Source organism: Mustelus asterias, chromosome 3 (assembly GCF_964213995.1).
Source record: "Mustelus asterias chromosome 3, sMusAst1.hap1.1, whole genome shotgun sequence".
Lineage (NCBI taxonomy): Eukaryota > Metazoa > Chordata > Chondrichthyes > Carcharhiniformes > Triakidae > Mustelus > Mustelus asterias.
In genome coordinates, this window is record NC_135803.1 from 156,689,564 (window position 1) to 156,701,890 (window position 12,327).

The window sequence follows — 12,327 nt, forward strand, 5'->3', positions numbered from 1 at the left end:
AGGGATGTTATATATTTAAAAAGGTTGCAGGTTGCTTTAAGACCTGATTAGATGATTTGGTGGTGATGTCATTAGGGTGTTGTCACAGGCTACTGTTATACTTTCAGTTTGTACTCTGTACACTGCAGGTTTTTCCTTTTTGTTAAAACCCACAATAATGAAGGGAATAGATAAGATAGAAGCAGGGAGGTTGTTTCCACTGGAGGGTGAAACTAGAACGAGGGAACATAGCTTCAAAATAAGGGGAAGCAGATTTAGGACGGAGTTGAGGAGGAACTTCTTCACACAAAGGGTTGTGAATCTGTGGAATTCCCTGCCCAGTGAAGCAGTTGAGGCTACCTCATTGAATGTTTTTAAGGCAAGGATAGATACATTTTTGAACAGTAAAGGAATTAAGGGTTATGGTGAGCGGGCGGGTAAGTGGAGCTGAGTCCACAAAAAGATAAGCCATGATCTTATTGAATGGCGGAGCAGGCTCGAGGGGCCAGATGACCTACTCCTGCTCCTAGTTCTTATGTTCTTGTAACTCCTCACGTAGTTAGGATATTGCAGGGTGCCAATCAAAGGGGCTGCTTTATCCTGGATGGTGCCAAGCTTCTTAAGAGAGTTGGAGCTCTGGACAAGTGGTTGGCAATCCCTATGTTACAGACAGGATCATCCAGTGGATGTAACAACTCTAGTTGTCATCATATAAACACAGAGTCTGGTGACTGGGAGATGGAAAGTTGCTCAGGGGCCATAAGAGGAAATAAATACTCAGCAGAGACAAAGAGCCAGAGAGAGAGAGAGAGATGGACAGAGACACAGAATTAGGGAGAGAAAGAGAGCTGGAGACAGAGACATGAACAGAGAGAGAGAGAGAGAGAGGGCCAGAAAAAGAGGGATACAGACATGGACAAAGAGAGTGACACACACAGACATTGACAGAGTAAAGTAAAGTTTATTTATTAGTCACAAGTAAGGCTTACATTAACACTGCCATGAAGTTACTGTGAAATTCCCCTAGTCGCCACACTCTGGTGCCTGTTCGGGCCAATGCATCTAACCAGCATGTCTTTCAGACTGTGGGAGGAAACCGGAGCACCTGGAGGAAATCCACGCAGACACGGGGAAAACGTGCAAAACTCCACACAGACAGTGACCCAAGCCAGGAATTGAACCCAGGCCCCTGGCGCTGTGAGGCAGCAGTGCTAACCACTGTGCCACCGTGTTGCCCACAGAGTCAGAGAGACAGCTAGAGAGAGATAGACAGAGACATGGAGAGAGAGAGCCAGAGCGAGACAGAAACACACACACACACAGCCATGCACAGAGACAGAGAGACAGGCAGAGAGAGACAGAGGTACGGACAGAAATACAAAGAGAGAGAGAGAGACAGGCATGGACAGAGACAGAGAGACATGGACAGAGAGAGAGACAGGCATGGACAGAGACAGAGAGACATGGACAGAGAGAGAGAGAGACATGGACAGAGATAGAGAGAAAGAGAGAGAGAGAGACAGAGTCATGGTCAGGGACACAGGATCACACAATGCAGATGAGGCCCTTTGGCCCATCGAGTCTTCACCGGCACATGAGAAATACCTGACCTACCTAGCTAATCCAACTTACCAGCACTTGGCCAATACCCGTGAATGTTATTCAAGAGAGATAGAGAGAGAGAGATTAGCAGAGACATGGACAGAGACAGAGGGATAGAGAGACCAAAGCCAGGCAGAGAGACACAGAAAGAATGAGAGATGCAGTCAGGGAAACAGAGAGAGTTAGAAAGAGAGAGACAGAGAGATACAAAGGGAGTGACTGATAGAAACAGAGAGTGAGTGTGAGAGAGAGAGAGAGAGAGAGAGAGGGAGAGAGAGATGGATAAAGACTGAGAGAAAGTGGTTTTCCCAAATCATTTAATGAGAATGAAAACAGGAAATAGGTTTAAGGCCTTGGAAGATGTTAAAAGGAAAATAAGTCCAAGGACAGACCAGAGGGCTCCGAGACAGAGGGATGTCAGCTGGCATTGTGGGGAGCTCAATTATTAGCTACACATGGATGAGGCTTATTTTTAATTTTTTTTTCATTTTCCTGAGGGAAGCGCTGACCACATGTGAAGCAGGGGCTGGCAGTACAGACGACATAAAGGAGGGTTTGCTGCATCCATTGCCCATGGCAGCCCAGGCGCAGGCAGGCAATTAACACCATCAAAATGAGACATGGTTAAGACGTTGTAAAGACAGGAGCATGCTTGACCGATGAAATAAAACATCCTCAGTCCCCACCCTACCCTGCAGCTCATGACATGAACACCAGGGGCACTCCTCTGCCTGCAAAAACCTACACCTTACTGCCAGAGGGATGTTTAACTGTGAGTGGGGTGGAAACAAGCAACAGCAAATCCTGTCTCTCGTGATGATACCCGCGCAGATTTTTTTCCAACTGGGGTCACTGGACAGCAAACACAACCAAAGAATCTTGCCGCATGCCCCCTGCTCCCCACTCCTCTCAACCCGAGCTGCTGCCCACCTGTGACCACCCTGTTTGTAAACCTGAGGCACTGGCATGTCGGAAAATCATAATGAAGACTGGACCAGCATTTCCATAGTGCATTTCACACTAGCTCAGCACTTTACAGCCAATCACACACTTCTATGAAGTGTAGTCACTGTGATAATGGAGAAAACACCTGTGCACAGCAAGATCCCCCAAACGTGACATTCAGTTTTAGTGATGCTGTTTGCGAGATAAATATTGGCTCCAGGATACCAAGGAGTCCGTGACTCTTCTTCAAAATAGTGACCATGAGACCCTAAAATTCCACCTGAGAGAGTAGACAGGGCCTCAACTGGAAGACAGTGGAGCACTCCCTCAGTACTGCAATGCAGTGTCAGCCTAGACCTGTGCTGAAGTCTGTGAACTGAACCCATGACCTTCTGACTCAGAGCTAGCGAGAGAAGGGAGGGATGCGGGGGAGGGAGAGATACACCAAGCACATCTAAACACATCTCTCTCCTATCTCGAGTTAAACAGTTGGTAATCCCACAGCTGGCGGAAGAGCAAGTCGCATGCTTTCTGTCCTGGGTTTCAGTTGTTAGGTGGGGCGGCTGGAGGAGCTGGGATTGTTCTCCTTAGGGAAGAGAATGTTAAGAGGAGATGGCATTCAAAATCATGAGGGCTTTTGATAGAGTAAATAGGGAGAAATTGGCAGGAGGCTCGATAGTCAGAGTACACAGATTTAAGAAGATTGGCAAACAAAATGCGGGGCTGTATGGAAAGAGCAAGGGAGTGAGATTAATGGAATAGCTCTCAAATGACCTGCAAGGGCTGAATGGCCTCCTTCTGTGCTACATGGTTCTATCATTGATCAGTGTTGAAGCTACTGCTAGTAAATGGCACCACCCTCAGGTCAGGAGGTGTTACAGCAGACCAGACATAGCCTATTATAAAAGGCAAAGAAAGAAGACTTGTTTTTAAAAAAGATAATTTTGTAAGAGAAATGATAATAACATGTATGGCAGCAAAACATCCCAAGGTGCTCATAGAAATATAACTGGAGAAAAAACTGACACTGTGCCATATATGGTGGCCAAAAGAGAAAATGCTGGAAAATCTCAGCAGGACTGGCAGCATCTGGAAGGAGAAAGATCCGATGTTTCGAGTCCAGATGGCCAACAAAAGGTCATCTGGACTCAAAACATCAGCTCTTTTCTCTCCTTACAGATGCTGCCAGACCTGCTGAGATTTTCCAGCATTTTCTCTTTTGGTTTCAGATTCCAGCATCCGCAATAATTTGCTTTTATCCAGTTATCATAGAAACCCTACAGTGCAGAAGGAGGCCATTCGGCCCATCGAGTCTGCACCGACCACAATCCCACCCACGCCCTACCCCCATATCCCTACATATTTACCCGCCAATTCCTCTAACCTACACATCTCAGGACTCTAAGGGGCCATTTTTAGCATGGCCAATCAACCTAACCCGCACATCTTTGGACTGTGGGAGGAAACCGGAGCACCCGGAGGAAACCCACGCAGACACGAGGAGAATGTGCAAACTCCACACAGACAGTGACCCAAGCCGGGAATCGAACCCAGGTCCCTGGAGCTGTGAAGCAGCAGTGCTAACCACTGTGCTACCGTGCCGCCCTTATTATGGTGGTATTGGTTACAGATGAACAAGTCCTGATGAAGACAGATGTTTAAGAGCATCTTAAAGCAGAGAGGGGGAGTCGAGGTTTAAGGGGAGCTTTCATCCAAGGCAGCAAAATGCATGGATCCCAAAAGCAAGGATGAGTATCTGTCATGGGTCAAAATCCTGGAACTCCTTCCCTAACAGCACTGTGTACCTACACCTCAGGGACTGCAGCGTTTCAAGAAGGCAGCTCACCACCGCCTTCTCCAGGGCTGATAGGAATGGGAAATAAATACTGTCCCAGCCAGAGACACCCACAAAGATGAGGACTGCATAGATCTTAGAGAGTCTGGGACTTCAGGAGATACAGAAATAAGGAGTGGTGAGGCCATGCAAAGATTCAAAAATAAGGATGAGAATTTTGAAATTGAGGCACTGCTTAACCAGGAGCCAATGCTGGTCTGTCAGCACGGGAGTGACGGGTGAACATGTCTGCTGTGAGTTAGGATGAGGGCAGTAGAGTTTTAGATCAGCTGAAGCTTATAGGATGCAGGACATTGGAGGATAGCCAGAGAGCGCTGGATAAATGCAGAGAAATAAAAAAAATAACTTGCCCATATCACAAACACAATCTGAATCTCCCCCCCACCACCACAAACCGTTCTCGAATCTACTCTTGCCTCATTGAAAATGAGTTTTTTTTCTTAGTTTTAAAAATTCATTCGCAAGATGTGGGTGTCTCTGGCTGGGACAGTATTTATTTCCCATTCCTATCAGCCCTGGAGAAGGTGGTGGTGAGCTGCCTTCTTGAAACGCAGCAGGTTGTTGTTTGACCAGGCTGAGAGATAGCTCTCCCAATTTTGGCACAAGCCCCCGGCCGTTAGTATGGAGCACTTTTCAGGGTTGACAGGGCCATTGTCATTTCCGATGCCTCGGTTGATATCGGGGGTTCATCAAGTTTCATTCCTTCTGTAACGATTGAGTACAACTATGTGGCTTGCTAGGCTTGCAAGAATCAACCACATTGCAGTGGTTCTGGAGTCACATGCAGGCCAGACTCAATAAGGATGGCAGCTTTCCTTCCCTAAAGGATATTAGTGAACCAGATGGATTATTACAGCAATCGACAATGGTTTCATGGTCATCAGTAGACTTTTAATTCCAGAGTTTGGTATTGAATTTGAATCCGGGTCTGCAGAGCATTACAAAGGGTCATTGAGACTTGAAACGTTGGCTCTATTCTCTCTCCACAGATGCTGTCAGACCTGCTGAGATTTTCCAGCATTTTCTGTTTTTGTTGCCACAGAGCATTACCTTCGGTCTCTGAATTTAGTCCAGCAACAATAACACTGCTCCACCATCTCCACCTGTAGGTACACCCATGAAGTAGTCCATGTCCAAATGCAGCAAGACATGGATAACATTCAGATTTGGGCTGATAAGTGGTAAGTAACATTCCTGCCACAAGTGCCAGCAATGGCTATTTCCAACAAGAGAGGATCAAATCATCTCTCCTTGACATTCAATGGCGTTACCATTGCTGAATCCCCCCCTATCAATGTCCTGGGCTTGTCACTGATCAGAAACTGAACTGGACCTGCCAAATAAATACTGTGGCTACAAGAGCAGGCCAGTGGCTGGGAATTCTGTGGAGAGAAACCCACCTCCTGACTCCTCAAAGCCTGTCCACCATCTACAAGGCACAAGTCAGGAGTGTGATGGAATACTCCCCGCTTGCCTGGATGGGTGCAGCTCCAACAACACTCAAGAAGCTCCATATCTTCCAGGACAAAACAACACGCTTGACTGGCACCTCATCCAACACCTTAAACATTTACTCCGTGCATAACTGATGCACAATATCAGCAGCGTATACCATCTACAAGATGCTCTGTGGCAACTCACCAAAGCTTCTTCGACAGCATCTTCCAAACCCATGACTTCTACCAGCTGGAAGGACAAGGGCAGTAGATGACTGGGAACACCACCACCTGGAGGTTCCCCTCCAAGTCACTCACTATCTTAACTTGGAAATATATCGCTGTTCCTTCAATGGGTGAAAAATCCTGGAACTCCCTCCCTAACAACATTGTCAATGTACCTATAACATGCACTGCGCTGTAGCTTACCCACCTTCTGAAGGGCAATTAGGTATGGACAACAAATGCTGGCCTAGCCAATGATGCCCACACCCTGGGATCAAATTTAAAAAATCAGCAAGAGGTTTTCTTGCCCATGTTTGATGTCATGAGACCTCATGGAGTTCAAAATCAATGTTGAGGAATCTTAATGTGGAGATGTCGGTGTTGGACTGGGGTGGGCACAGTAAGAAGTCTCACAACACTAGGTTAAAGTCCAAAAGGTTTATTTGGAATCACAAATTTTCAGAGCGCTGCTCCTTCATCAGGTGAGTGGAAAGGTAGGTTCACAAACACAGCATATATAGACAAAGACTCAACTGCAAGATAATTAGATTGGAATGTGAAGAATGGTTGGATTGCTAGTCTTTACAGGTACAAAGTGTGTGTGGAGAGAGGGATACTCACAGATTAAAGAGGTGTGAATTGTCTCAAGCCAGGACAGTTAGGATTTTGCAAGCCAAGTGGTGGTTACAGATAGTATGACATGAACCCAAGATCCCGGTTGAGGCCGTCCTTATGCATGATGAACTTGGCTATCAGTTTCTGCTCGGCGATTCTGCATTGTCGTGTGTCTTGAAGGCCGCCTTGGAGAACACTTACCCGAAGATCGGAGGCCGAATGCCCTCGACTCCTGAAATGTTCCCCGACAGGAAGGGAACACTCCTGCCTGGTGATTGTCATGCAGTATCCGTTCATCTATTGTTGTAGCGTTTGCATGGTCTCGCCGATGTATCACGCCTTGGGACATTCTTTCCTGCAACATAGCAGGTAGACAACATTGGCCGAGTCACATGAGTATGTACTGTGTACCTGGTGTGTTCCCTTGTGAGATGGTGGTATCCATGTCAATGATCCGGCATGTCTTGTAGAGGTTGCTGTGGCAGGGTGTGATGTCATGATCGCTGTTCAACTGAAGGCTGGGTAGTTTGCTGCGAACAATGGTCTGTTTGAGGTTGGGCGGTTGTTTGAAGGCAAGTAGCTGGAATGTGGCGATGGCCTTGGCGAGATGTTCATCGTCATGTCGTAGTTTCTCCACTCCGGGGTAGTACTGGATGACGAAGGGTACTCTGTCTGTCGTGTCCCATGTTCGTCTTCTGAGGAGGTCGGTGTGGTTTTTGCTGTGGCACGTTGGAATTGTCAATCAATGAGTTGGGCGCTATATCCCGTTCTTACGAGGGCATCTTTCAGCGTCTGTAGGTGTCTATTGCGTTCCTCTTCGTCTGAGCAGATCCTTTATATGTATGTGGGGATGGCTTCTTTAATGTGTTTAGGGTGGAAGCTGGAGAAGTGGAGCATCGTGAGGTTATCCATGGGCTTGAGGTAGAATGAAGTGCTGAGGTGACTGTCCTTGATGGAGATGCGTGTCCAAGAATGCAACTGATTCTGGAGAATAGTCCATGGTGAATCTGAGGAATCTTAGGGCAACTGCTTCCTGACAGTATATCACTGTGCCACCATCTCTGCTGGGTCTGACTTGCCAGTGGGATAGGGCATACACAGGAATGGTGATGGTGGTGTCTGGGACTGTCCGTAAAGCTTAATTCCTGAAGTACGACTATGGCAGGCTGTTGCTTGACTAGTCTATAGGACAGCTCTCCCAATTTTGGCACAAGCCCTTTGACTAGGACTTTGCAGGTCTGGGCTTGCTGCTGATATCTGTTGTCTAGTTCGATGCTGGTTGGTCTATCCACTTCCTTGTAACATTGCTTTGGCTTGCTGGGCCATTTCAGAGGGAATTTAAGATTGACTGCAATGGGTCTGGTGGAGTTGCACATAGATTTCCTTTCCTCAAGGCTATTAGCAAACTCAATGGATTTTCATGACAATTCACGGTAACCATAGATTCCAGATTTATTCATTGAATTTAAATTCCACCAGCTGACATGACGGGAATTGAACCCATGCCCCCAGAGCAGTCTGGATTACTAATCCTGTGGCATCACTACTATGCCACCAACTCCTGAGAACACTGAAATTCACTTCCTTGAAATAGTGACTGTGGATCATATTTTTGAAAGAAAGGGTGGCAGGGACAAGTTGGGCCGAAGGGCCTGTTTCCATGCTGTAAACCTCTATGACTCTATATAGGCATTGCCAGTTGTTGCCCAACCCTAATTGCTCGAGAATGTTGCCTTGAAGACAGATCAGATTAACATTGCCTCAGATAAGTTGCACCTCAGAGTGCAGCATTCTCTCGTTACTGCAAATCTCTGAACCATAGCTAAACTTAACTTGACAGTTACCAAGAAATTCAGTGGGGAATTCAGGAACAATTTCTTTACTCAGAGTGGAGTTCCATTTTTACAGACCTTTCTATGAGCAAGTGTCACCTAACTTCACTGATTGGCTTGGTTGACTTTAAGGTCATGCCCTTTGCCCTCGACTTAATCACAGAAAACCCGTTTCTTTCCTTCTACCTTATCAATTCCTTGGAAAATCTTAAGAGCCTCCATCAAACATTCCTCAGTCTTTCATATTCCAGGAAATAGAAGCCTGTTTTACATAATCTCTCCTCAGAAACTAATCCTCGGAGGCTTGATAACATTCTGGTAAATCTGCGATACACTGCTCCAAGACAGCTGGTCCCTTCTAAGATGTGGTGCCCAGAACTGCACACACAATAGAACCCCTACAGTGCAGGAGGAGGCCATTTGGCCCATTGAGTCTGCACCGACCATAATCCCACCCAGGCCCTATCACCATAACTCAATTTAGTTACCCTGCTAATCGTCCTGACACTAAGGGGCAATTTATCATGGCCAATCAACCTAACCTGCACATCTTTGGAGTGTGGGAGGAAACCGGAGCACCCAGAGGAACCCCACGCAGACACAGGGAGAATGTGCAAACTCCACACAGACAGTGACCCGAGGCCGGAATTGAACCCGAGTCCCTGGTGCTGAGAGGCAGCAGCGCTAACCACTGAGCCACCGTGCTGCCCTGAATACTCCCGATGTGTTATATGCGAGGCTCTGTTCAGCAATTGCAAAGCTGATACCCCAATTTAACACAGCAATATTGGAAATAGGAGTAGCAGACTATGAGAGTCATGGACCATTCGAACAGGTCACACTGACCATCTATACCTACACCATTTCCCTTATTATCCTCATTTCCTTTCATATCATCAGTATCCAGAAATCTATCGATTTATCTTGAACATGCTCAACGATTGAGCTACCACAGCCCTCTGGGAAAGAAGACACCCCTTCGAAACTCCAAGGAATACAGGCCCAGTCGACCCAATCTTTCTTCATAGGACAATTCCACCATCCCAGGATATCTACTTAATGTCTGACACCATTCAGTAAACAGGAAATCACTCTCATCCATCAAAGCAACAGGTCAGACGCTGCAAACAAATTATAAGATATTACCAGAACTGAGGGGTTCTGATAAAGGTTAAACACACTGGGGTTAGAGGAGTGATCTGATAAAGATCTTCTAAATTACAAAAAGGTTTTGGTGTATAAACATTTCTCCAGCCTATCCTTTGGGTGGGTGGGGGCAGGGGAGAGAACGGGATACCAGAACTAGGGGCATAAATACAAGATAAGTCACTGAAAGATCCATAGGGAATTCAGGAGGAACTTCTTTACCAGGCAGTGGTGACAAAGTGGAACTCGCTACTAAAGGAAGTGGCTGAGCGTGGCTTGCATTAAGTCGATCTTTCTGTACACCTTAGCTCTGACTGTAACACTACATTCTGCACTCTCTCGTTTCCATCTCTATGAACGGTATGCTTTGTATAGCGCGCAAGAAACAATACTTTTCACTGTATGCTAAGACATGTAACAATAATAAAGCAAATCGAATCAAAAGAATAACAAGGGAGAGAATAGGGCCTCTTAAGGATCCACAAGAGATGGGTGAGATCCTAAATGAATATTTCTCATCAGTATTTACTGTTGAGAAAAGCATGGATGTTAGGGAACTTGGGGAAAGAAATAGTGATGTCTTGAGGAGTGTACATATTACAGAGAAGGAGGTGCTGGAAGTCTTAAAGCACATCAAGGTAGATAAATCCCCGGGACCCGATGAAGTATATCCCAGCACGTTGTGGGAGGCTAGGGAGGAAATTGCAGATCTCCTAGTCGAGATATTTGAATAATCGATAGTCACGGGTGAGGTGCCTGAAGATTGGAGAGTGGCAAATGTTGTGCCTTTGTTTAAAAAGGGCTGCAGGGAAAAGCCTGGGAACTACAGGCCAGTGAGCCTCACATCTGTGGTGGGTAAATTGTTGGAAGGTATTTTGAGAGACAGGATCTACAGGCATTTAGAGATGCAAGGACTGATTAGGGACAGTCAGCATGGCTTTGTGAGTGGAAAATCATGTCTCACAAATTTGATTGAATTTTTTGAAGGGGTCACCAAGAAGGTAGATGAGGGCAGTGCAGTTGATGTTGTCTACATGGACTTTAGCAAGGCCTTTGACAAGGTACCGTATGGTAGGTTGTTGCATAAAGTTAAATCTCACTGGATCCAGGGTGAGGTAGCTAAATGGATACAAAATTGACTTCTTGACAGAAGCCAGAGGGTGGTTGTAGAGGGTTGTTTTTCAAACTGGAGGCCTGAGACCAGCGGTGTGCCTCAGGGATCAGTGCTGGGCCCATTGTTATTTGTCATTTATATTAATGATTTGGATAAGAATTTAGGGGGCATGGTTAGTAAGTTTGCAGATGACACCAAGATTGGTGGCATAGTGAACAGTGAAGAAAGTTATCTCCAATTGCAACGGGATCGTGATCAATTGGGCCAGTGGGCTGACGAATGGCAGATGGAGTTTAATTTAGATAAATGCGAGGTGATGCATTTTGGTAGATTGAACCAGGGCAGGATTTACTCAGTTAATGGTAGGGGCGTTGGAGAGAGTTACAGAACAAAGAGATTTAGGGGTACATGTTCATAGCTCCTTGAAAGTGGAGTCACAAGTGGACAGAGGGGTGAAGAAGGCATTTGGCATGCTTGGTTTCGTCGGTCAGAACATTGAATACAGGAGTTGGGATGTCTTGTTGAAGTTGTACAAGACATTGGTAAGGCCACACTTGGAATATTGTGTGCAATTCTGGTCACCCTATTATAGAAAGGATATTATTAAACTAGAAAGAGTGCAGAAAAGCTTTACTAGGATGCTACCAGGACTTGATGGATTGAGTTATGTGGAGAGGCTGAATAGACTGGGACCTTTTTCTCTGGAGCGTAGGAGGCTGAGGGGGTGACCTTATAGAGGTCAATAAAATAATGAGGGGCATGGACAAGATAGATAGTGAATATCTTTTCCCAAAGGTAGGGGAGTCTAAAACTAGAGGGCACAGGTTTAAGGTGAGAGGGGAGAGATACAAAAGTGTCCAGAGGGTGGTGTCTGGAACAAGCTGCCAGAGGTAGTAGTAGAGGCGGGTACAATTTTATCTTTTAAAAAGCATTTAGATAGTTACATGAGTAAGATGGGTATAGAGGGATATGGGCCAAATGCGAGCAATTGGGATTAGCTTAGGGGTTTAAAGGGCGGCATGGACAAGTTGGGCCGAAGGGCCTGTTTCCATGCTGTAAACCTCTATGACTCTATAAAAGATGAATAGTATAGATGCATTTAAAAGGCAGTTAGGTAAACATGAGTGAGAAAAGAATAGGTCATGTTGATAGGGTACAATGAAGAGGGGTGAAAGAGGCTCATGTGGAGTATAAAGGTTGATAGGGGCCTGTTCTTGTGCTGGAAATATTATACATTCACACATGGAGCAGTGACCAAAGTTCCTCTCTCGAGCCCACAAGTGCTAAAGATGGTTTTAGAGCCCAGAGCTGTTCCAGTATAACCCAGGCACCAAAACAAAGACATGCCCAGTCTGCAAGCTTCAGTTTCACATTGGGCAACACGTCGGATACTGGGGAAGACGCAAACTCAATGTGAAAGTTAAACAATCCTTCTGTTAGATCAGCAAAGCCCAGTATGTTAGCCACCGGACACATTGTTCATTAGTAAATTAAAAATGAGCAGGAGACATTGTTCTTGGTCAGCTGAGCTCAGTACTCAGTGTACATGAGCTGTAATCTTTCTGTGTTTGCTGCAAC